General features: G+C 55.1%; 1 protein-coding gene and 1 long non-coding RNA gene across 2 annotated transcripts in view; both read left to right on the top strand.

The window, feature by feature from the left end:
- The window catches only part of RAB11FIP4 (RAB11 family interacting protein 4), a 90,091-nt gene that overhangs the window by 45,700 nt on the left and 23,016 nt on the right, over positions 1-21,375 (top strand).
- Positions 9,449-19,592, top strand: LOC118728078. Its single transcript, XR_004990780.2, has 3 exons — positions 9,449-9,916; positions 18,798-18,803; positions 19,582-19,592. It is a non-coding gene; the product is annotated as an uncharacterized LOC118728078 (long non-coding RNA).

Raw genomic sequence — 21,375 nt, 5'->3', positions numbered from 1 at the left:
CCTGGCCGCACCGGACCCGGCTGCTCCGTTGGCCCTCGTTTTTGGCAGAATCTGTACTTGCACTTTGCCTGCTTCCTGAAACCTGTCACCCATTCCCCTCATCCATACCGGCCGCGTTTTCACCATCATTCGTGTCAATACCACAGTATCGACCACGTGGGCCGCCCGCCAAGGTTGAACAAGATGTTGCTCCTCTCTCTGCTCAGACTGTAAACGTGTCTTGGCTGCGGTCTTTTCAGTGGTTTGCACTCGGGGCTTTCTGTTGGTGATCTTGCTGTTTTAAGCGACCCCCACGCGTGGCACTAACGTGCTGCCGTGTGTTCCTCGCGCCATGCCTTATGGAGAACACGTGTCAGACCGATTCTGTGCAGGCCCCAGGGGCAGGGCTGCTGGCAGAGTTCAATGTTAACGCATCAACGCCGTCTGTTAAACGAGGGATCTTGAAACAAACACACTCAAAGCAAGGCTGCGTATCGATCGGTGGATGAAAACGTTGCAGCAATCAGGGGCTGGTAGGAGCTATTGTAGTCACTGACTCCATGTTCACAGAGCTACTGTGAAGTACAAGAGTTGCCCGCTGTGGCTCAGTGGTTGATTGTCCACCTATGAACCAGGAGATCACAGGTCGATTCCCGGTCAGGGCATTTGGCCTGGGTTGTGGGCTTGATCCCGAGTGTGGGGCGTGCAGAAGGCAGCCGATCAATGACTCGCTGTCATCATTGATGTATCTATCTCTCTGTCCTTCTCCCTTTCTCTCTGAAATAAAGAAAAATGTATTGTTTTAAAAAATAGAGTTGAGCCCTGACCGGTGTGGTGCAGTGGATAGAGCATCAGCCTGTGGACTAAAAGGTCCTGGGTTCGATTCCGGTCAAGGGCATGTATCTTTTTTTTTTTTTTTTAAATATATTTTATTGATTTTGTACAGAGAAGAAGGAAGAGAGACAGAGAGTTAGAAACATCGATGAGAGAGAGTCATTGATCAGCCGCCTCCTGCACACCCCCCACTGGGGATGTGCCCGCAACCAAGGTACATGCCCCTGACCGGAATCGAACCTGGGACCTTTCAGTCCCCAAGCCGACGCTCTATCCACTGAGCCAAACCGGTTTCAGCAAGGGCATGTGTATCTTGGTTGCGGGCACATCCCCAGGGGGGGAGTGTGCAAGAGGCAGCTGATCGATGTTTCTAACTCTCTATCCCTCTTTCTTCCTCTCTGTAAAAAAATCAATAAAATATATTTATAAAAATAAAATAAAATAAAAAATAGAGTTGACTACGTGCAAGCTATGGGAGGTAAGGGCAGAGCTGGGCTTGCACCGGGGCTGGCTGCTCCCAGGAGCACGTCACTCCCATGAATGTGGCCTTGTGGTCTCGCGGGCTGGCGGGGCCTGGCCTGGAAGAAAGGTTTCTTTTCAGGCCGCTCCCCGGCCCGGCCTCCGGGGCCTGGGGCCTCTCCGGGGTCTACCTGAACACAGCGGCTCCTTCAGCCCTCGGGCTGCGGCCAGAGCCCGGCGGGCGTGCGGTTTCCCCTGAGCGGGAGGAACACTGGCTCAGTGTTCTGGGGCCAGGCGCCTTCGGTTTCTCCGGCCCGGCCCGGCCCTGGAAGGGGAGCCACAAAGGAGGTGTGTGTGCGGAGACGGGAGGCCGCTCCCGGCTCCAGCTGAGCCCATCCCGTCTGCCGCTGCGACGGCCTGTTTTTTCCTGGGCAGCCTGGCCCGTCCCGGGCGGGTCCCAGGGAGCTGCTGGCCCCGGGCCCTCGGGGAACCACCGTCAGGACCGGCCGCGTCCTCCCCAGGCCCCCTCGCTGCCTTCTCACAGCAGAGCCCGCAGCCCCGCTTCTGTGTTTATGGGGTGGCTTGTTTGTTGTGGTTTGGGGTGCTTTTTAATTATAGCGATGAGGGTAATTTAGGGCACCACTGTGGGGGGACTGTGTCTGCTTTCAAAGTGGTATGTCAAGCCCTCCGGTATACGTCCTTTCTTGTTGTTGTTTTAAATATATTTTATTGATTTTTTATAGAGAAGTAGGGAGAGGGAGAGTTAGAAACTTCAATGAGAGAATCATCGACCAGCTGCCTCTTGCACACCCCACACTGGGGATGTGCCCACAACCAAGGTACATGCCCTTGACCAGAATGGAACCCGGGACCTTTCAGTCCGCAGGCTGGTGCTCTATCCACTGAGCCAAACCGGTTTCAGCTCGGTCTAAGTCCTTCTGGCCTGAAATTAAGAAGTGCAGTTGCCTTCATGGACTTCCATCCTTATCTAAACGTAATTCTCTTCTGGGGAGTGGGATGCATTCCTGAGATTAACGACCTGACCCGGAATGACCCTGGTGTAGGTCATAATTACAGTCTGAGAATGAGGATACAGGGAGACCTCCCAGGAGGGGTCAGAGGCCGCCTGGGCCACACCCTCTTGCAAAGCCCTGAGGGTGGTGGACAGGCTGCATTCCAGAGCTGCTCTGGTGGGGCTGGGGGGTGACCCAGCCAAGAGCACAGCCCAGCGGCCAAGCTGGGGGGCTGAAGGAGGAGCCTGGGCTTGGAGCTAGAGGAGCTGGGCACAGGACCCCGAAATCCTGCCTGACCCATTGTATATAGAAACTGTAGCTTGAGGATGTAGATGTCAGGGCAACGGAGGCAGCATTTGGACCCCAGCACCCAAGTGTAGGGTCTCCCTGGTGAGTTAATATACCCAGGATATACATGTGTGCACACCTGCTAATGACTGAACGGGCCCTTGACTAGTGCATAGCCCTAGGTGTCCGGTGGTGCCGTGGGGAGAAGACACCTGAGAGGGGTTTTGAAGGATGTATAGGAGTTTGCTTAGTGGACAGAGGAAGTAAAATGTTTGATATTAAAATAGTGTCCCCCGTTTACTCCAGACCCTTCCCCCTTCCTGGGGTCAGTGTGGATCCTCTGCCATCAACAAGCCTGTGACTGTGGGAAAGTCATCTCTTCTCTCCAGTTTCCCAATTGTAAGATAGGATCTTTTTAAACTTTATTGTGATTTCTGTGATTCCATGGCTATATAGGCCTAGATGATGATAATTTCTGAAAAGGTCCCATAACTGCAAAATACTTTCCAAAAGTCTTTCTTTGACTTTCTCTCTCTCTCTCTCTCTCTCTCTCTCTCTCTCTCTCTCTCTCTCCTGGGAATCAAACCTTTTTGATGTACGGCAGTGTTTCCCAAACTTTTGACATATGTGTACCCCTTCTATAATTTTCGTAATACTGAGTACCCCTTGTACTCATGAGAACGTAGAATTAGGCGCAGCTAAGCACGGTGCAGTGCATACCCCCACCAAACTCTTCCCGTACCACTGTGCATACGCGTACCACACTTTGGGAAACACTGGTGTACGGGATGACACTCCCATCTACTGAACCGCCCGGTCTGGGCTGACATTTTTCCTTTTAATGCTCTTAATGAATTGGTCAGAGTCTTTCCATTTGAGTGGTGAGGAAACGGAGGCTTGGAGAGGTGAAGTGACTGACCCTTTGCCAGTAAGTGGCAGAGTCAGTCCTCAAGTCTAGGTCTTCTGACCCTGAGTTTGGGATTCTCTCCACTGTCCCACGTGACCTCTCCTACCTCCACAAGCCTAAAATCCTCTGTGGGCTACACATACATGATCCTTGATCACATGTTATTGCTGAGAGAGAGGAGAGGAGGATGTGTGCAGAACTTAGAGAGATCGGAGGGAAAGAGGTGAGCAGGAAGGCCGGGCCCTGTGACGGGCAGGAGGCAGGACCTTGATTGTCAGGAGGAAGCTATTTTAGCCAGAAAGCAGGATAAAATCCGAGATAACGAGGAGGGGCACAGCGACCCTCTCATGGAGCAAAAATCAGTGCCTACGACCGCTTTTGGCAGGACAGTCCCGATTTCTAACAATTTTTCCTGCATCCTGCGGCGTTTTAAAAAAGTCCCGATTTTTTTGAAAGATTGGAAAGATTGGAAAGATTCTTTCCAAAAACTGGGACTTTTTTTAAAATGCCACAGGTCATGGGGAAAAAAATGTTAGAGATTGGGACTGTCCCACCAAAAGCAGGATGATCTGGTCACCTTAGCCTACGTTCAGGGTGAAAATAGACCTCTGCCCCCCAACGTTTCTCTACTCTCTATCCTAGGCTGGTTTCTTTCATTGCAGGAGCCATGTAAACCATTTCTTCATTTATTTCTTCGCTGTCTGATTTCCCCCACCAGAATGTTCCTTCAGGGCAGTGATGGGCAAACTGTGGCTTTGGCCCCTTGAGTGTGGCTCTTCCACAAAATACCACAGCCTGGGCAAGTCTATTTCGAAGAAGTGGCATTAGAAGAAACTTAAGTTTAAAAAATTTGGCTCTCAAAAGGAATTTCCATTGTTGGTACTGTTGACAAATGAGTTTGCCAACCACTGCACCAGGAGAACCAAGACTGTATTGATCACAGCTGTGTCTCCAGCACCTTGAACAAAAAAGCTCTTCATTACGTGTTTGTGAATGAATGAATGAATGAATGAATGAACGAACGAACAAGCAAATGATGCCTTCACCCTGTCATTGTTTCAACTCCCACTGTAGCCAGCAAGCCTCTAGCAAAGTAGTTCCTAAACTCGGTTGCATTGGAATCACCTGGGAATCTTTAAAACAGCTCATATGTGACTCCCACCCTAGAGGTTTGGATTCAGTTGCTATGGGATATGACCCGGACACACTGACACTTTTTAGTTCCCCCAGTGAGTCGAGTGGTGCAGTTTGGGAACTAAAAGTCTGAGACACAGGCTGCCTGGCCTGGGAGGAGGAGGGTAGAGGAGGAGGGTGGGGAGGGCGGGCGTTTGTAGGAGAGGAGAGCTGTTTATGCTCTCTTGGTTTTTGCAGTCACCTGACAGGAGTTTTTCCTCCTTGGCCTCACCCAGTTCAAGTTAAAAGATTGGTCTGACTTCCTCCTTCTCTGCCACCCCCTCCTCTTAGATGATTGAATGAGTCAGAGGAAACGCAGGTCTTCTCACCATTTTCCCTCTCGTTGGGTTTGCGTGAGTAAGAAAACCCATTGCTCAGTGTGCACAGGTTGACAGAAATAGAGCGTGGTCTCTGGGAACACTCAGCCAGAGTCAGTCAGACCTTGTCCTCCCCGGCTGCCCAGCGTCCAGCCAGACACGGCGAGGGAAGCCAGCCCCGGGGGAAGGCATCCTGGCCACGGGACAGTCACCGGCACTGAGGTGACTGCCAGTGGAAGGGGCTCCCATTTTCAGGATGCGTACCTGGTCCCACATCTGTTCCTGGGCTAGCGGGGGTTGTAGAACGGGAAGGGATCTTAGCAATGTCCATCCCACACCTTTCCAGGGAAGGACTGGTCCCAGGTGCCCTCCTCTTCCAGGCCCAGTACAGCCCCCCGGACAAGGCAAAGGCCAAGGCCCTGTGGAGTGGAAGGGTTCCGGGATAGACATGTCCTGCCATTGTTTCTAAGTGGGAGATTGGGAACAACGTTCCCCCATTTGTCAATGGTCACCTTTAAAGCCACAGAACCCCAAGTCCTGCCTATCTCCTTAGTGCCTGTTTTTCCTTTTTGAAGCCTGGGCTTACAATATCAAAGGCTGAAATTGTCCTCTGGGCTGGAAAGCTGAGGCTTCATGCTCAGGGCTGCTACTTTCTGACTGTGCGAGGGCAGCGTCTGTGGGCAGGCCTGCGCCAGCTGCCGGGAGGGCTTTCCCGCACAGAGAGCAGCAGCCAGCCATACTGTGGCTGGGCACAGGGATGTCCAGTGTGCGACAGGGTTGGGCTGATGTTGACAGACCTGGTTGATGATGATGTCTGTCTGGGAGAGCACTGGACAGAGAGTCATGAGGCTCGGCCCTAATCCTGGACCCACCTCTGAGGGCACCTGTGCGAAGAGAAGCTCTTTCCCACCTCTGAGGCTCCTTCCTCTGTTTGGGAAAGGAATGGCTATACCAGGCCGGTGATTTAAAAAAAAAACAAAATGTATGTTATTGATTTCAGAAAGGAAGGTAGAGGAAGAGAGAGATAGAAACAACAATGATGAGAGAGAATCATTGATCGGCTGCCTCCTGCACACCCCACACTGGGGACCGAGCCCTCAACCCGAGCATGTGCCCTTGACCGGGAATCAAACCGTGACCTCCTGGTTCATAGGCCTGCTGGCCAGACCAGTGATTTGAAACACCCTTAAAGCCACAGGACCCTTTGTTCACATGACATCTTATGCAAGTACTTTGTTCACACACAGTCCACATGTACAGCAGACAGAAGTGGAGCTATCCCTCACCTGGGGCATCTCCTCCCTTTGGCAGGGTCCCCACAGAACCCCAAGGAACCCAGTTTGAGAACCATTGGACCTAATGCTTTTTTTTTTTTTTTTTTAAGTTGGTTGGCATCAGTTGCTTGACTAATACTAATACTTTGGTAATTCTCAGAAAGCTCTTTTCCTGTTACAACGATGCCATACATGCTTAGCCCATCTTTCCATATGGCCCCAAACATGTCTCTTTTCACCTCTTTACAACATCTGATGTTGAGCTACCTCCTGCATGGTGACAGCAGGAGGAAAATAGACACAGGCAGGAAGCTGTGGTACAGGGAGAACTTAGTGTTCTCTCCCTTCACCTGGATCACCCAAGCGGCCACGTGTTTTCCACCTCCATCAGTTTCTGGAGGATGGTAACTCCCGCTTGTCAACACTCTACCCTAGGGGTGTCGAACTCAATCAGAGAAGGGGCCAAAATCTAAAATCCAACCTAAATCGCGGGCCGAATGGTTTACTGAACAGTCATAAACTGTCATTGTGATGGAAACGCAGCGGAGTGCAGTGATGACAGCGCGGTACGGGCCACATTGCAAGGCCTGGCGGGACGGATTTGGCCCGCAGGCCTTGTGTTTGACACATGTGCTCTACCCGCTTCTCTCTGGCTCTAGCCTTCAACACCATGGGAGTAGTCTTGTACTGACCATGGCAGAGTCCCTTTCATGTCATAAAAAGAATGAATCACAGTGGCTTTGTCCTCGGAAAATTATTCCTGGTTACAGTCCCTGGAAGGTGGTTTCTGTTTTGGATGAGCCGGTTCTTCCTCCTGAAGAGTCAAGGCAGACGCCCTTAGGGCTCTCACAGCTCTGGGTGAGCCCCGTGAGGGAGTCCACGCCCCGCCACTCCCCAGCCTGCCTGTCTCCCTCCATCAGGAAAGCATCCCCGTCAGAGTGGAAAGGAGAGGAACCCGCACTGGCAGCCAGGAGCCTGATGTCGGGCCCTGCTTATCTGATCTCACTGTGTGGCTTTGCACAAATCCCCAGCCCTCTCTGAGCGTCTGTCTTTCCAGCTATAGCTGGGGAAGAGTTCATTAGGTATGTATCCAGAGAGTCTTCCCGGTGTAAATGGTTTGATTCTATAACATCTAGGACACAACCATGCTCTGAGTGCCCGCAGCACCGGAGGTGGCATCGTTCCGGACACTTATTTCATCATTTCACTAAACCTCACCCCTGGAAGAGGACAGTCTTGTTTCCAGTTCGTAGGGGTGGGAGCCGAGGCTCTGGAACATTGAAGGACATCCCCTCGGGAAACTGCAGGGCTGGGCAGACTTCAGGCTCAGAAGGGTTCGGTGCTGGCATCTTGTGACCTTCTTCTTCGTCGTGCAGCCTTTCACAGCAAATACCCGGAGATGCCCCCCACCCCACTACTTTTGGGGAAAATTAAGAGGGACCAGTAACCCTGCCCGCTCCATTGAGCTCTCGAAAGAGTCAATCGGGCTGTCCCTGGTGGGGGCAGGGAGGGGACTTGACAAACCCGACTTTCTCATTGACCTTCCCTAGGACAGTGCCGGGACCAGAGAAGGAATGAGCACCTTGGGTACTGTTCTCCCGTTCTGGGTGATTCCGTCACGGGGCCGCTCTCTGGGGCCCCGAAGTCCTAGGGGCATATGAGACTCCAAAAGGAAGAGGGGAAACTGAGATAGAACCCTTGGACTTAGCCACACCCTTAAACTTTACAGAGGCTGCCAAGGTCTTGGGGTGAAGCTGGGAAGGCAGAGAGCAGGCCCAAGGTGCAGAGGCCTGTCCCACATCTTTGAGGAGTGCCTACAATAAAGTGTACCCTCTGTGCCAGGGTGCACAACCCACGAGGCAGACTGTGCCGTTCCCATTCCGCAGATGCAGACACTGAGAGGTTGTAGAACTCCCAGAGTCACAGCTGGCTCCGTAGGAATCACATCCAGGTCTGTCTGAGGCCAAAGCCAGTGTTCTTGATGATCCACCACAGGGCTCCTGTGTGTCAGGGACGGCTAAGTGATTGGGTAGCTGTCCCTGCTACACCTCTGAACTGAAAGGTGTAAGCAGCAGCCATGGCGTTTCCACCTGACCCCTACTGCACCCTCCTCCCCTCACACACTGCCCTTGCCAGGTCTGCCTCTGGTGAATGCTGTTCTTTTTTGGGGGAGCCCCCAGCAAGTCTGGGAGCCCCAGTGGGATGCTTTATCTCAGAGACAGATTCTGGTAAACGAAGGGGCAGCCGTGAATTCATTTGCAGGAGAGAGATTGGGGAGAAGGTTGTTGAGAGCAAGGAGCCAGAGAGGACAGAAAGCTGGAAAGTTCTGTGTGTGTGTGTGTGTGTGCATGTGCACGGGGACAGCTGGCTGGGTGACAGGCCTTGACCATACCAAAGTGCCACCTTGTTGGTCAATGAAAGCTCAGGAAAAGCAAAGGTGGCTTCCCCCTGACCTGGGCCAGATAATCAGGAAGATAAATGTTTCCCTCGGCCCAGTTACACAACGCAACATCCAGGGAAAGGGAAACCACATTTGCAATGTTTGCTGCTTTGCACCTTCACCTCCTTTTAATCCAGAGCATAGTGACATTTCGACTTACATTGTATTTACCAGGATTCAACAGAAAGGGTCCTTTCCTTTTTGTGTTTTAGTTCTGTTGTCTTTTTGTATTGTCATTGATTGATTTTTAGAGGGGGGGAAACCATCGATTGCTGTTCCACTTATCCATGTATTTATTGGTTGCTGATTGGTACGTGCCCTGACCCGGAGGAACCCAAAACCTGGGTACATCAGGAGGAGGGTCTAACCCAGGGAACTGCTGGCCACGGCTTCAGCTCCTGTAGCCTCTTTGTATTACCGGGCTGGCTATGAAGACAACTTGGACTTCCCACGAAAAAATGGTAAGGTTATCGGCGGGATGCAGGATGAGAGTCAAAGTAGGAGCCACCACGAGACTCTGGCGGCGGCGAGAAGTTGGGGGTAGGTGTTGGCAGGTCTTCGTTGGGGTTCGCAGATGTGAGCCCGGGAGCTCTGGCCAGAGTCTCGCAGCGCGGTGACCACAAGCAGAGTGCACTGAATGGACAGCGGCAGCCGCAGAGCCCGCCAGGCAGGCGCGGGTGGAGGAACTGCCTCCGGTCTTCCGCAAACGGGCGATGGTGACCTGGCGGTGCAGGCTCCGGAGGGCCCCGACCAGCTCCGCTCACCGCAGCGCCCCCTGGGACGGGCGTCGCCTGGGCCCGCCCCCTGGCCGCGCGGCGATTGGTCGACACCGCCCCAGACACCTGCCCCTTACCTTAGGGGGCGTGGCTACCTGGGCCCGCCCCACGTGGCTCGGGTTCCCAGGCGGTGCCTCCTCGGGCCCCGCCCCCAGCCCCAGGTCCCGCCCCTTCGATCTCGGATCCCGGGCGCCTCGTGATGTCACGGCCGCTTTGATACAAAGAACCCTTCGGCCCACGCGGGTCTCCCGGCAACCGGCGCGGGCGGGGGCGGGGCCGGCATCTCCCGCGGGGGCCGCAGCGTGCGATCCGCCGGCCGCGGGGCTGTGCCGCTCTCTCCGCGCCGCCCGCCACGTCCCTCCCCGCCGCGAGCCACCCGTGTCCGCCTGCTCCTCCGCGGCGCCCCGACCTGCGATCGGACCTGGAATGCGCACCCCGCCGGCCCCCGGGGGCCAGGTAAGCAGCGGCCGCAGGGCTCGGGCTGGAGGGGCACCTGGCCCGCCCCGGTCCCTGGGCCAGGGAAGTGGCCGGAGCGAGCGTGGAACTTCGCCCGCCCGCAGCCCGGCGCCAGCTCCCGCCCCGGGAGGGGCCGCCCTCTCGGCCTTGGCCCGGAGGGAGGTCAGGTTACCTGCAGCCCGCGGCTCGCTGGCCGAGAGGAGAAGCCGCTGCCCGCTCCGGGCCCTGTGCCTGCACCCAGGGGTGTGAGGGTGGGCACGACTGGCGCTGGGGCGCGGAGGGAGGTGGCCGCTTCTGTCTCAGGTGCAGCTTCAGAAAGTTGTTTTTTTTTGGGGGGGGATAGTTGCCAGGAAAAGAGGTCGTTGGTCTAGACGTCTCCTTTGGGACCCTCACGTCCCACCATCACCCCAGCATCCTCCCACCCCACGCCACCCCCTGCCCATGGGTGTTGACGCAGCGCTGCTCCTGCCCCCGCCGCCGAGCCCCGAAGCGGGCTGTGCGCGGGGGAGCTTCCCCGCAGCTCTTGGCGGCGGCACCGAGCCTATTCCCCGGCTCCTCTCTTCTCTCTGGGGGACTCTGCGGGGCCGGAGGGACGGCCAGCCTAGTTGGGGGTTTGTCCCTTCCCAGCCAGGATGCTGCGGAGGCCCGAGCTGTGCGGGACTCCCACCTCTTCGCGCCCTCGGAGTCAGCGCGGGTGGGTCCTGGCAGTAGTTGCTATTGTCACAGCCCTTTCCCACTCTCCCTCCCACTTTTCCTCTATTCCGTGAGGACCTTGGTCCCTCTTCAGCCCGGGACTTTCCCCTGCTCATCCCTGCATACCCACCAGTGCCCCCTTTTCCCATGTCCCCGTCTCCCCAGCCCCGCTCTTCCCGAGGTGGCTGGAGGTGACGGACACACACACACCACTGGGCCCTGAGGGACATGCCATGTTCCTTGACTAACTTATTTCTAGGTCACCTTCCTGCACGCAGCCGGGGCAGCACCCCCTGGGCTGGTTTCTGGTGATCACTCCTTCCCTGGCCACCCTCCCTGGAGGCAGCGCCCACGGCTTGGGCTCCTGGGAAGGGAGTGGGGCAGGCGTATCCGGAGGCATCCCCAGGTCCTTCCCCTGGTGAGGTGTGGTTACCCTGATGTCAGGTTATGGAAAAGGAATCTCAAAGCTGGGAGGGCACCAGTTGTGTGCCTCCCAGACCTTGGCAGTGGGGACCTCTGTCTCCGGTAACCAGCGAACAGCCTCGGTGGAGTCCCTGTGTCTTGCTACCTCCAGAGCACTAGCTTACCCAGATAGACTTGGGCACAAGCCTTCAACTGCTAATTACATGCCCAGGGGCTACTGTAAACACTGCCCGGAAGACGTTTGTAGTCAGTTGGGAGACTGATAACTCCTCTGAGCTGTTAGGCTAGTTGATCTGGTTTGTCTTCTAAGGTATCTGTGAGGTGTGTGTGTAAGGTGTCTGTGAGGGGTGTGTGTGTGTGTGTGTGTGTGTGTGTGTGTGCGCGCGCGCGGTGTCTATGAGGTGTGTATCGTCCTGCCCCCCCCCCCATCACCCCCCAATGTGTGGCCTGGAGAAATGAGGGAAGCCAGTGAAGACCATGGACCTTGAGCAGCTTGAGTAAACCACCTACTGGGGGGGACAGCTTTGTAATTTTGGGGACCCTGGGCTTTGGTGGAGGGGGTGGGGTGGATGACTAAGGCCCTGTGGAGATAAGGTTGTGCCTAGGGGAGGAGCTAAATTAGCGAGGTATGACCTTTGTCCCAAGGAAGATCAGGAGTGGAGACTGCCTGGCGTCAGTTCATGGAGAGGGCTTTCCGCCCGGGGAGGGGAGAAAAGGGAGAAGAAACTAGGACACCTGGAGCAGCCTGCCCTGGGGAGGCTCTGGGCTACAGCGTGAGCACTTCCTGGTGGATACTCCGCAGGCCGTGTTTCCCCCACCCCCACCCCCTTCCCTCTCTTCAGAGCATTGGTGCCCTCCCCTAAAGCACACTGGCCCCTCCGGAGCCTCCTCGCTCCCGCCTCTCCTACCAAAACCAGCTGCCCACACGAGGGCAGGGCTTTCTCTCTGACGGCTCACCCAGGACCCTCACAGCTCTTCCTGTAACTCCCCCCGCCCCCCTTCCCCTACACACACACCCGTCCCCCAAAGTGGCTAGAAACTTCCTTCCCACGGCTGCAGTTCCTCCTCTGATGTGGCCTGTTATGCCAAGAGCTGTTTCACAATTGGTCCTGCTTTGAGGGGCTTCACAATTTTACTTCACGTTACATATTTTAGGCATGGGGAAGGCAGGAGGTGGAGGGGGCGGGAGAGGCTCCCAGTAAAGCAGCAGGTGAACAGTTCCTGGAAGGCACGCGCCTCAGGGACCGAGGGCCATGGCCAGGGGAGGGACAGCCTGGCCAGAGGGTGCCCACCCGCTGGCCCTGTGCTCTGTCCCCTTGGGCAGGGGGTGCTCGTTGGGCTTTGGAAAGGAAGCATCTTTCTCTCGTCTGCCCGCTGCCTGGTGTTGATCGTGGGGCGTCATGCCTTGGCCTGGCCAGGTGTGCGGAATCTGGGGTTGGGCTCTGGTTTTCCTCCAGGTCCACTATGCTGGCTCCTGACTCAGTCACTGGGCGTTAAGTCACTGGCCTCTCCAACGAGGAGAGGTCTACCTACTACCCGGTCTCCAGGCTGGGCACCCCGAGACAGTCATGTTGGTTTGGCAGGTCCACCTGGATCTTGCTGGACGTGGTGTGATCATCTCTCCTGCTTGTGGGATGGCAGTCTGGTGGCATCAGGTGGCATTCCAGGACACAGACCCTTTCTCATTTCTGTTTGCCCAGCCCCTGCCCACATGCTCTCACAGGCAGTTTTTTTGTTTTTGTTTTTGTTTGTTTTTTAAGCTTCTTAGAGAAGAAGGGAGAGGGAGAGAGAGAGAAACATCAATGTGAGTGAAACATCAATTCGCTGCCTCCTGCTCACCCCTACCTGGGATTCAGCCCAGGCATGTGCCCTGACCAGGAATCAAACCGGTAACTTTTTGGTGCACAGGACAACGGCCAACCAGCTCAGCCACATGGACCAGGGCAGCAATTTTTTTATTTTTTATTTCAAGAAACATTTGAGCATCTAATTTGTGCTAGGTTCTGTGCTGGGCACTGGAGATTCTGCAGTGAACAGTAGGCCACAGTCCCTGCCATCGTGAGCTCACATGGTGGCAGAGGGGGCAGGAAACAGGTAAAACCTGCAGTGAGTGGGCTGGCAGGAGAGAAGGCAGGGCAGTATGGAGTGCTGAACGAGGAATTGTGTTTTAAATGGAGTGGGCAGGGAAGGCCTCCCTGAGAAGGTGGCATCTTGACCAAAGAGCTGCAGGCGGAGGGAACAGCAACTGCAAAGGCCTGAAGGCGGAGCCGTGGCTGATGAGGTGTGTCCGCGGAACTGCAGGGGAGCTGTCCTGTGGCAGAGTGAGGCGGGCAGTGTAAAATTCAGGGGCTAGGGGCTGATGTGGCCAAGCCACCGCCCAGAATCCCAGGAGGGAGAGCAGGAGGGCAGTACAGTTGAGTCTAGCAATCCATCTGTCCACAATGCATTTCCTGTCTCTGCCCACCTCAAACAGGGCTGTTGAGAGGTTTGGCCATTAGGCCTTTGCTGGGGGAGGTGTCTGTGTGGTCGTGGCTGCTGTGGACTTTCCTGCCCTCAGCCTGTCAGTGCAGATAAGCTGTCCACAGGAGTGTGGAAACAGCTCTTGCCAGACTGTTCTTCCCACACACAGACGGGACCAGCAGAGCCCACCCCGGTGACGTGCACTAAGCAGGCAGGGCGCTGTGGGGCCATCTCCCTGTGCTCCCGTCAGAGCTGTGGGGGGAGGGGGGGTGTGTGGCAAGTTCAGCCTCTGAGACCTGCAGCGCGGTGGCAGCTGTGCTTGTCCGGTTCTGGCCGGCCTCCCCTCGGGCTGTTTCCTCTTCTCCTTCTTGAGCTTCTGACCTTCCTGAGCCCAGGGGTCCTGGGCCTCTGTTCACTCCACAGACCCATGGGCAGTGGGCACAGTTTATGCCCTGGTCTCCTAAGGAGTCTCTGTCCAGCCAGGCCCTGTGCGTGAGTGAGTGTATGTGGTGTGCTGTGTGTGTGGTATGGTGTGTGTGTGTGTGTGTGTGTGTGTGTGTGTGTGGTGTGTGTGTGTGTGTGTGTGTGTGTGTGGTGTGTGTGTGTGTGTGTGTGTGTGTGTGTGTGTTGTGTGCGGTGTGGTGTGGTATGGTATGTGTATGAGTTTGTGTGTGGTGTGGTGTATATGTATGTTTGGTGTGTGGTGTGTGGTGTGTGTGTGTGTGGTGTGTGTGTATGTGCGGTGTGGTGTTTGTGTGTGTGTGTGTGTGTGTGTGTGTGGTGTGTAGGAGAAAGTAGGCAACCAGAACTGTGTGCATACTTAGAGTGTCACATGGAGGTCTGAAGTGGGAACGTGGTGGTCCAGAGCTGTGGGGTCCAGGTGACCTCTGATCCCAACTCTCACTAGCAGGCTGGTACTAGTAACACCAGGGTGTCTAACCCCACTTCTTGACTTCCTTCAAGAAACGGGAAGTTTTCTGACTGTGGGGCCTATTTTCAATTGATTCAACCTGCTTCATCTTCCCTGGAGTGTGCACATGATTCAAATGAAAACAGAAGCCGGTAGCTAATACCTGTGGCTCTGCTCATGGCGCTTTCTCCTTTAAGGGATCAGAAAGAGGAAGACCTAAACAGAACCCGAGTGTAGGAGAGTGGGTGGGAACGCTCTCATTGTTGAGTCATTTTTGTCACCCCACTGTCCTCTGCACTGCGCAAGCCCATTGCCATAAAAAGGAAGCCACCCATTTCAAGTGGCCTGTGGGGTCTGCTCTTCACGGGACCTCCATCTCCCCCTTCGAATGGAGAGAGAGAAGGAGCGAGTTTATCCTCCCCGACCACTGGTTTTCCTGGGAGGAAGACCCACTTCAAAACAGACGCCTTCGCCTCATGTTCAGTGCCTGGTCAAGTAGAAAAAAATACCAGATCAGAAAATACGTGGATCTAGATTCTGGCTCTGCTGCTTGCTAGTTGTGGATCTTTGGACAAGCTACCTCTCCTTTCGGAGCCTCACTCTCCCGTCTGTAGAATGGGATTGATAATGGTATCTACCTTAGGGTGATGGTGAAGATAAAATGAGCCCCTGGCTGGTTTGGTTCAGTGAATAGAGCATCGGCCTACTGATGGAAGGGCCCCTGGTTCATTCTGGCCAAGTCACATGCCTGGATTGCAGGCTTGATCCCCTTCCTCTCTGAAATCAATAATATATATTGATTTTTTTTAATGATAAAATGAGCCACTGTGACCTAAATTGTCCAGCGTATGTTTGACACTTGCTTTATTGGTGGCTAATGGGTGGTTAGGTAGCAGGAGAATATAGTGCCCAAGGGCCTGATCAGATGTCTGGGTTCAAATCTCGGCTCAGCCAGTAGCTGTTTGTGGAATCTCAGGCAAAGTATTTAACCTCTCTGTGCCTCCATTTCCTCATCCGTGAAATGAGGATGATGCTAGTTCCTCCCTCATAAGGTTGTTCGTTATGTGGATCAAGTGTGTAAATGTATGAAAAGCACTTAAGACAGTGCCTGGCATATGAGCGACCTGCTCGTTTTAGTTCCTGCAAGCTCCTACTGGTCTGATCCTTGTGACTCATAACCTTAGCACCTGACAGAATTCTTACAGGGAAGATGTCAACACCGAAACAGGAAGGCGGTAGGGCAAAAACACCATCACCCGAGGGCCGCTCCAGGAGGAGTACGCTCCGCTTCCTTGGCTTCTGTGTTTTTAAGAAAACCAACTCAGCCTCTACCGGCGCAGACCGGGGGCCGGGGTGTGGTGACCGGTGCCCACGTGGCAATCGGGGACTGAGATGCAAAGCACATCGAGGTGACAGCCCTCTCTCTGGGGCGTGGTGTGGGCTGCACCTGGTCCTTCCTCCGAGAGGCAGGCCTGGCTCCGGAAGAGAAGGAGAGGGGGCTGCACCTTGCTCAGTTGGTGGCTGATGGGTGGTTTTTCCAACTCTGTTGACTCTAAGGCTTAGAGTCTATTTCAGGTGTTATCTGTGACCTGTTGTCTTGTTCGTTAGGGTCCTGCTGCCCTGGCCAGGGGACTCCGTTGGTTGGAGCATCATCCCTTATATGGATAGGTTGCAGGTTTGATTCCCAATCGAGTTGTTTCACAAGAAAGCATTTCCATGCTCACTCAGTGATGGAGCTAACCTTAAATATTCCCCATTTATTTTATTTGTTTCTCAGAATAGCAAATAAACGAACCACCAGATATATATATATATAATCTTAAGAATAGGATGTCCTTTACCTCCAGCTGGGGCCTGCCCGTCCAGCCACCCATGCCCAGTTGGAAAGCTGGCGTGGAGCAGTGCTGCCCGCCTGCCAGCCCACAGCATCTGCGGCCCTGGCTGCCCGCAGGCCCAGGAGACGTGGAGGGGAGCCAGACAGAACGGCGTGGGCTGGGCAGCCACCCCCCACGTTGGGTCAGTGCCCCTGGTAGTTTTCCAGGGAGCAAACCTACCTGCTCAACTAGCTTGGCTGCTCAAAAGTCTGCAGCTCAGCCAGCACCGCCTCCTTGACTTGATGGTCTCCTGGCAAAATAAAGGGCTCCTGTTGACAACAGCTTGTTGTGCGATTGCCTGCAAGATCGCAGCAGTTATTAGCAAGGAAAGGTCTTGTCGCAGCACGGGTGTGTGTGTGTGTACACACACATGCATACATGGAGTTGTCATCTACTCTTCAGTGCACACACTCATCTAAGGAACTGGGACTGAATCCCCATCCCCCACTTTTGCTCATTCACACTGTATTTTATAGATTCTAAGATACTTCCTCCCCCCCCCCCCCCCACACACACACATTTCAACTTCTCAAATTGGAATGTGTTGTGCATTCGCTGGTGGTTATAATGTAATTGGCAGTGCCTGTTCTTTCTTGGGGTACTTGAAATAACAGTGCATCTTAAAATCAAAGGCATCTCGAATGTAATGAAACACAAAAACTAGGTAACCTCTAAGAACTTACATAATTTGCCCAGTTTCTTCCAGGAAGGGCATAGAACCACCTTGTGATGGTGGTAGGATTTATGAAAGGACGCTGTAATGCAGTTCATGGAAATGACCTTGAACACAGCAGACTGAGGCTCAGATTCAGCTCATCAGCTGTGTGACCTTGGGAAAGCAGAGCAACCTCTCTGAGCCTCAGGTTTCTTCTTGCACTGAATATGGGCCATGGCTCCATTGTCATCGGGATTACGTACAAGGCACCTTTCCCTATTTCTCTCTTCCTGCGTGTCATCTAAGGTCATGTTGCTCCATCCTACCAGGTTAAAGGGAAAATGAAGGCAGGGAGTGGGCTGCTGGCCTCCCCACGTAGCAGAGAGAAACTGTGGTTGTTATGTACCAGGGCTTTCTGACTCAGTTTACAATCCTCGAACATCGTCTTTTCCTTCCTTCCACCTTCTCCTTCTGCCCCAGTTTTCATTTTCACATGTGTTTCCCTTTAGCAATTTTCTTTCAAATCTCTCTCCTCTTCTTTTCTGTAAAATCTTCCCACATGGGGCCTCTTTGAAGCTCCTTGTGGCGGGAAAGGGGAGGGGGCAATGCCCGTGGCCAGGGTGGCACAGGCCCCAGGAGCCTCAGCCGGCAGGAGTCGGCGACCTAGTGTGCTGAGGTCTCTGCAGCCTTCAGCTCAGGTCCTGGCACCACCAGCCTCGCTCATTCCTGTTCCCAGGGCCTGCGGGGCCCAGCCTGAGAGCGCGCTCCAGGCCTCGGGCTGGGCACTGCCATTGCCAAGTGCTTAGTATTCCCTGAGTCCTCCCTGCGTTAAAATCGGACCTTGTTCAGATCCCAGCCCTGCATTAGCTCTGTGACTTGGTGCAAGCTATTCAACCTCTGAGTCTCAGTTTTTTTTTCATCTGAATGGTGACTGATGCACAAAAACATGGGGCACATGATAACTAACTGCTTACTAGGTCTTCCTCAAATGTTTAAGACCACCTGTGTTTCTTTAGGCACCAAGGGCTTGGGGAGTGCCAGCCGACAGGGTGGCTCCAAATAGAGGAGTTCTGAGCAGGGCACAGCTTCGGGACCTGTGTGAGCACCATGTGTGGGGCGGGAGGGCTGGGCTGCAGGGGAAGGATTAGGGTGAGCCGTCAATACCTGGGGACCCGTGAGGGTGAGACGGATGAGGTGGCTGCTCACTAAGGGAGGAGCAGGACTTGGGGAGCAGTGGGCTGCATTTGAGATCCTGATGTCGGCCAGTAGCCCCCCTTCCTCGGGTGTGTTCACGGTGTCAGGGGCCCACAGCCCCCTCCTTGATGAGGCCTCTGGCATGAGGATGCAGCTCAGTGGTTCCGGGTACCAGGTGTAGAATGAGTGAAACAGTGGGACAGCTTTGTTTACAAAGAGCCCTACAGGCCGGTCCCGGGGCTCCTCTGGGCCCCCAGGAGGCGAGGGCACCGCGCCGCTCCAGGCTGGCGACAGAGAACCGCGCGCCAGCTGGCCAGGGCTGGATGGGAGGATCCCCTCGTTAGGTGATCCTTCTCTCCGTGAATGGTGCCTAAGGGGGTGCCACCTCTCCCAGTCCCAGGGCAGAGAAAGGACCTGCGGGGGAGAGTGTGCCCAGAGGCATCTGTGGGGCTCAGGGAGCTGGGTTCTGGGCTGCAGGGGTGGGGGTAGGGTGTGCGGAGTGTTTATCTGGGGCTTGTTTAGGGTCAGGTGTTTGTGGCAAAGGGAGGGATTGTCTCAGACATAGAACAGCCTGTGCCAAGGCCTGGGGGTGGCGGTGATCGGACAGGAGCTTAGTGCATGAGGGAGGGGAAGGGGCAGTGTCATATCCTGAGGCCAAGACTGACTGGACAGGGCAGCGTGTGCTGGCTGAACAGGCAGGGCCTGGGTCTGTGGCTCTCTGAGGGCGTTGCTGGGTTTTTAGGGTCTCAGACTCCCCGGGGGCCTCCTACCTTCTGAGCCGCATCCATGACCGTGGTCAGACCTGTGCTCGCTCGCCTGTCGCCACTGGGAGAGCCTGGTCCAGCCTGTCCTGGCCTGTAGCCAGCGGCCCCTGGAACACACAGCCCGGTGGCTGGGCCTTGCCAGGCCTGGAGGACACGAGGAGACGCCTGCACTGAGCCTGCGGGAGCACTGCGGGGCTCTGGGTGGGTGGGGGTGCTGGGAGATTATAAAGACAGGACCACACGGGGTGGCCTGCCCTGTCATTGGCCTCCTGATGCCCATCTGTCTGCTCCAGGAGGTGGGTCCTGAGGAGCCTGGCCACGAGCTGCAGGTGAGCATGGGCACTCTGCTTGGTCTTCCAGGCCTGAGGGTGTCTGTGGCAGAGAAGGGGTGGGTGGTGCCTGCCCTGGCTGTGGGCTGTTGGGCAGGGCCCGCTCTGTTCAGGGTGCTCTCCCTGGGAAGTTCCGGCGCCTCCTATGAGGTGCCCGCTGACAGAATGCCGCTTGGTCCCTGTGGGCGGCTGCGAGCAGGGGAGCTGGCCCTGCTCTCCGGGCCCAGGCATCCACTTGAAGCTCCTCTTATCACGATGAAAAACCAAGGGGCCCCCAAAACAAGCCCCACGGGCTCTTGACTGGGAGTAATTAAGCCCTCACTTCAAAAGCCACCTCTGAAAAGCTGTAATTTGTAACCGCAGGAGCTGCCAGGAGATGCTCAGAGAGCCGGGGAGCCCTTGATGTGCGCCCCTTGAGCCTGTTCACGGGCTCTCCACTGGAGTGGGCCCACACCTGGCTGGGTGGGAACTGGAGAACTGAGATGGGGTGATTGAACTTAGGGGTTCGTGGCTCAGGGTCACACGGCTCTACCTTTTTGTAGAGAGAAAAGCCAGCCCTTAGCTTCAGGGGAACGTGCACTGTGCCCTCCTGTCGGGAGGAGACAGTATTATTGCTGGGACTTATGGGGAGAAAACCAGAACCCCCCACACTCCCCTTCCCTTCCCCCCTCCCTGTAAAGCACAGAGCAGATGCTGGCCACGTGGCCAGGGCTCGGAGGGCTGCCTTCTTCCCTTTCTCTCAGTTGTGGCTCCACTGGCCCCGCTGGAGACAGAAGGGCTGCGTGTGGGTTTGGGTCGGGGGACAGGGAGCTGGGCTTGCAGAGAACACCTCTCTGACCTGCAGCGTCTGCTCGCTGACATGCCTGGAATTCTTGGGGCTGGCTGCTGGGTTTGGTTTCCAGATGTGGAAGCAATTTAAGTTCTGTTTTCATAATCCCCAACAGTTGGTCTCCAAAGTCCACATTCTCATTTGAAAATCAAGGCTGTTGGCTCTGTTTGGGGGAGGGAGGGAGGAGGCTGCTTCAGGAGGCCTCTGAGTCCTTTCTGTGCAGGAGGTAGGTCCACTGGGCACTCCGATTTGGGACTAGGGTTTTGTTGGGACAGTCATCCCCATCAAGGGCTTGGTCTCTGTGGGAGCAGAGGTTGACCCTGGGGCCACCTCCCTGTGGGTTTTCCTTGGAGATAAGTCACTTAGCTACAGTGTCTGCCTGGCCCCTCACTCACCATCCCTGACTCTGGAAGGACTGCCTGGGGGTGGGGCGTAGAGAGGGGACTTGGGTTCTGGCCAGTCAGAGGAAGGCTAGCGTCACAGCCGAGCAAGGTGCCCACATGTCCCAGGGATGGCAAGGGCACTCCTTCCCCAAGTGACCACAACAGAGGGAAGACATCTGCTCTGGATTTCAAGTAGCCAAAAATACTGCCTGGCATGGAGAAACTGGTAATATCTTACCCAATTACTGAGCGCCGCTGGCCACAGAGGTGGCCCGACCCAGGGCCAGAGGCTCTGTGGGGCCAGCCTGTGGGGCCAGGGCTGACTGCTGGCCTCTTGTCCTGTAAACCAATCCCTGTTTAGGTAAAATCTCTTTGGCATTTGTGTTATAACTACACTCAATACCGTTCTGGGCAAACAGAAATCACCTTTGCAGTTTTAAATGTCTCTGACTGAGCTGCCCATGTATTTCTTTAAGGGTAAATCCACCTGTATTACTGAGAGAACATAGAAACGGGAATAATTTCCCGAGCTCCATATATAAATAGTGTTTACAAACCACAGGTGCAGCAGGCTTCGGATTCAGGGAAGGTAGTCTCTGTAGAAGCAGCAGCATCTCCAAGTGATCGTGAAAGAGAAGTCTGTTCCTTTTGAGGAGAGACCAACACAAACAGAAACCCCACGCCTCTTAGTGGGATCCTGGAGGCCCCGTAGTTCTCCCGGAGGTTGACTTGAACTGACCGAAGGAGTTTGGATTACTGTCGGGGTGGGAAGGGGGTGGAAGCCGAGGGGTTTCATGCAGGCTCCTTGGGAGGGAAGGGACGTGTATTTGTTGTCCAGGGCACACAGCACAGTGCCATAGGCCGGGGGGCTCAAATTACTAAAATTAATTTTCCCCGCAATATTGGAGCCTGCCATCTGAGAGCGAGGTGTTGGCAGGGCGGATT

The sequence above is a fragment of the Pipistrellus kuhlii genome, unplaced genomic scaffold, assembly GCF_014108245.1.
Source record: "Pipistrellus kuhlii isolate mPipKuh1 unplaced genomic scaffold, mPipKuh1.p scaffold_m20_p_28, whole genome shotgun sequence".
Classification (NCBI taxonomy): domain Eukaryota; kingdom Metazoa; phylum Chordata; class Mammalia; order Chiroptera; family Vespertilionidae; genus Pipistrellus; species Pipistrellus kuhlii.
This window is presented reverse-complemented; position numbering and strand designations above follow the sequence as displayed.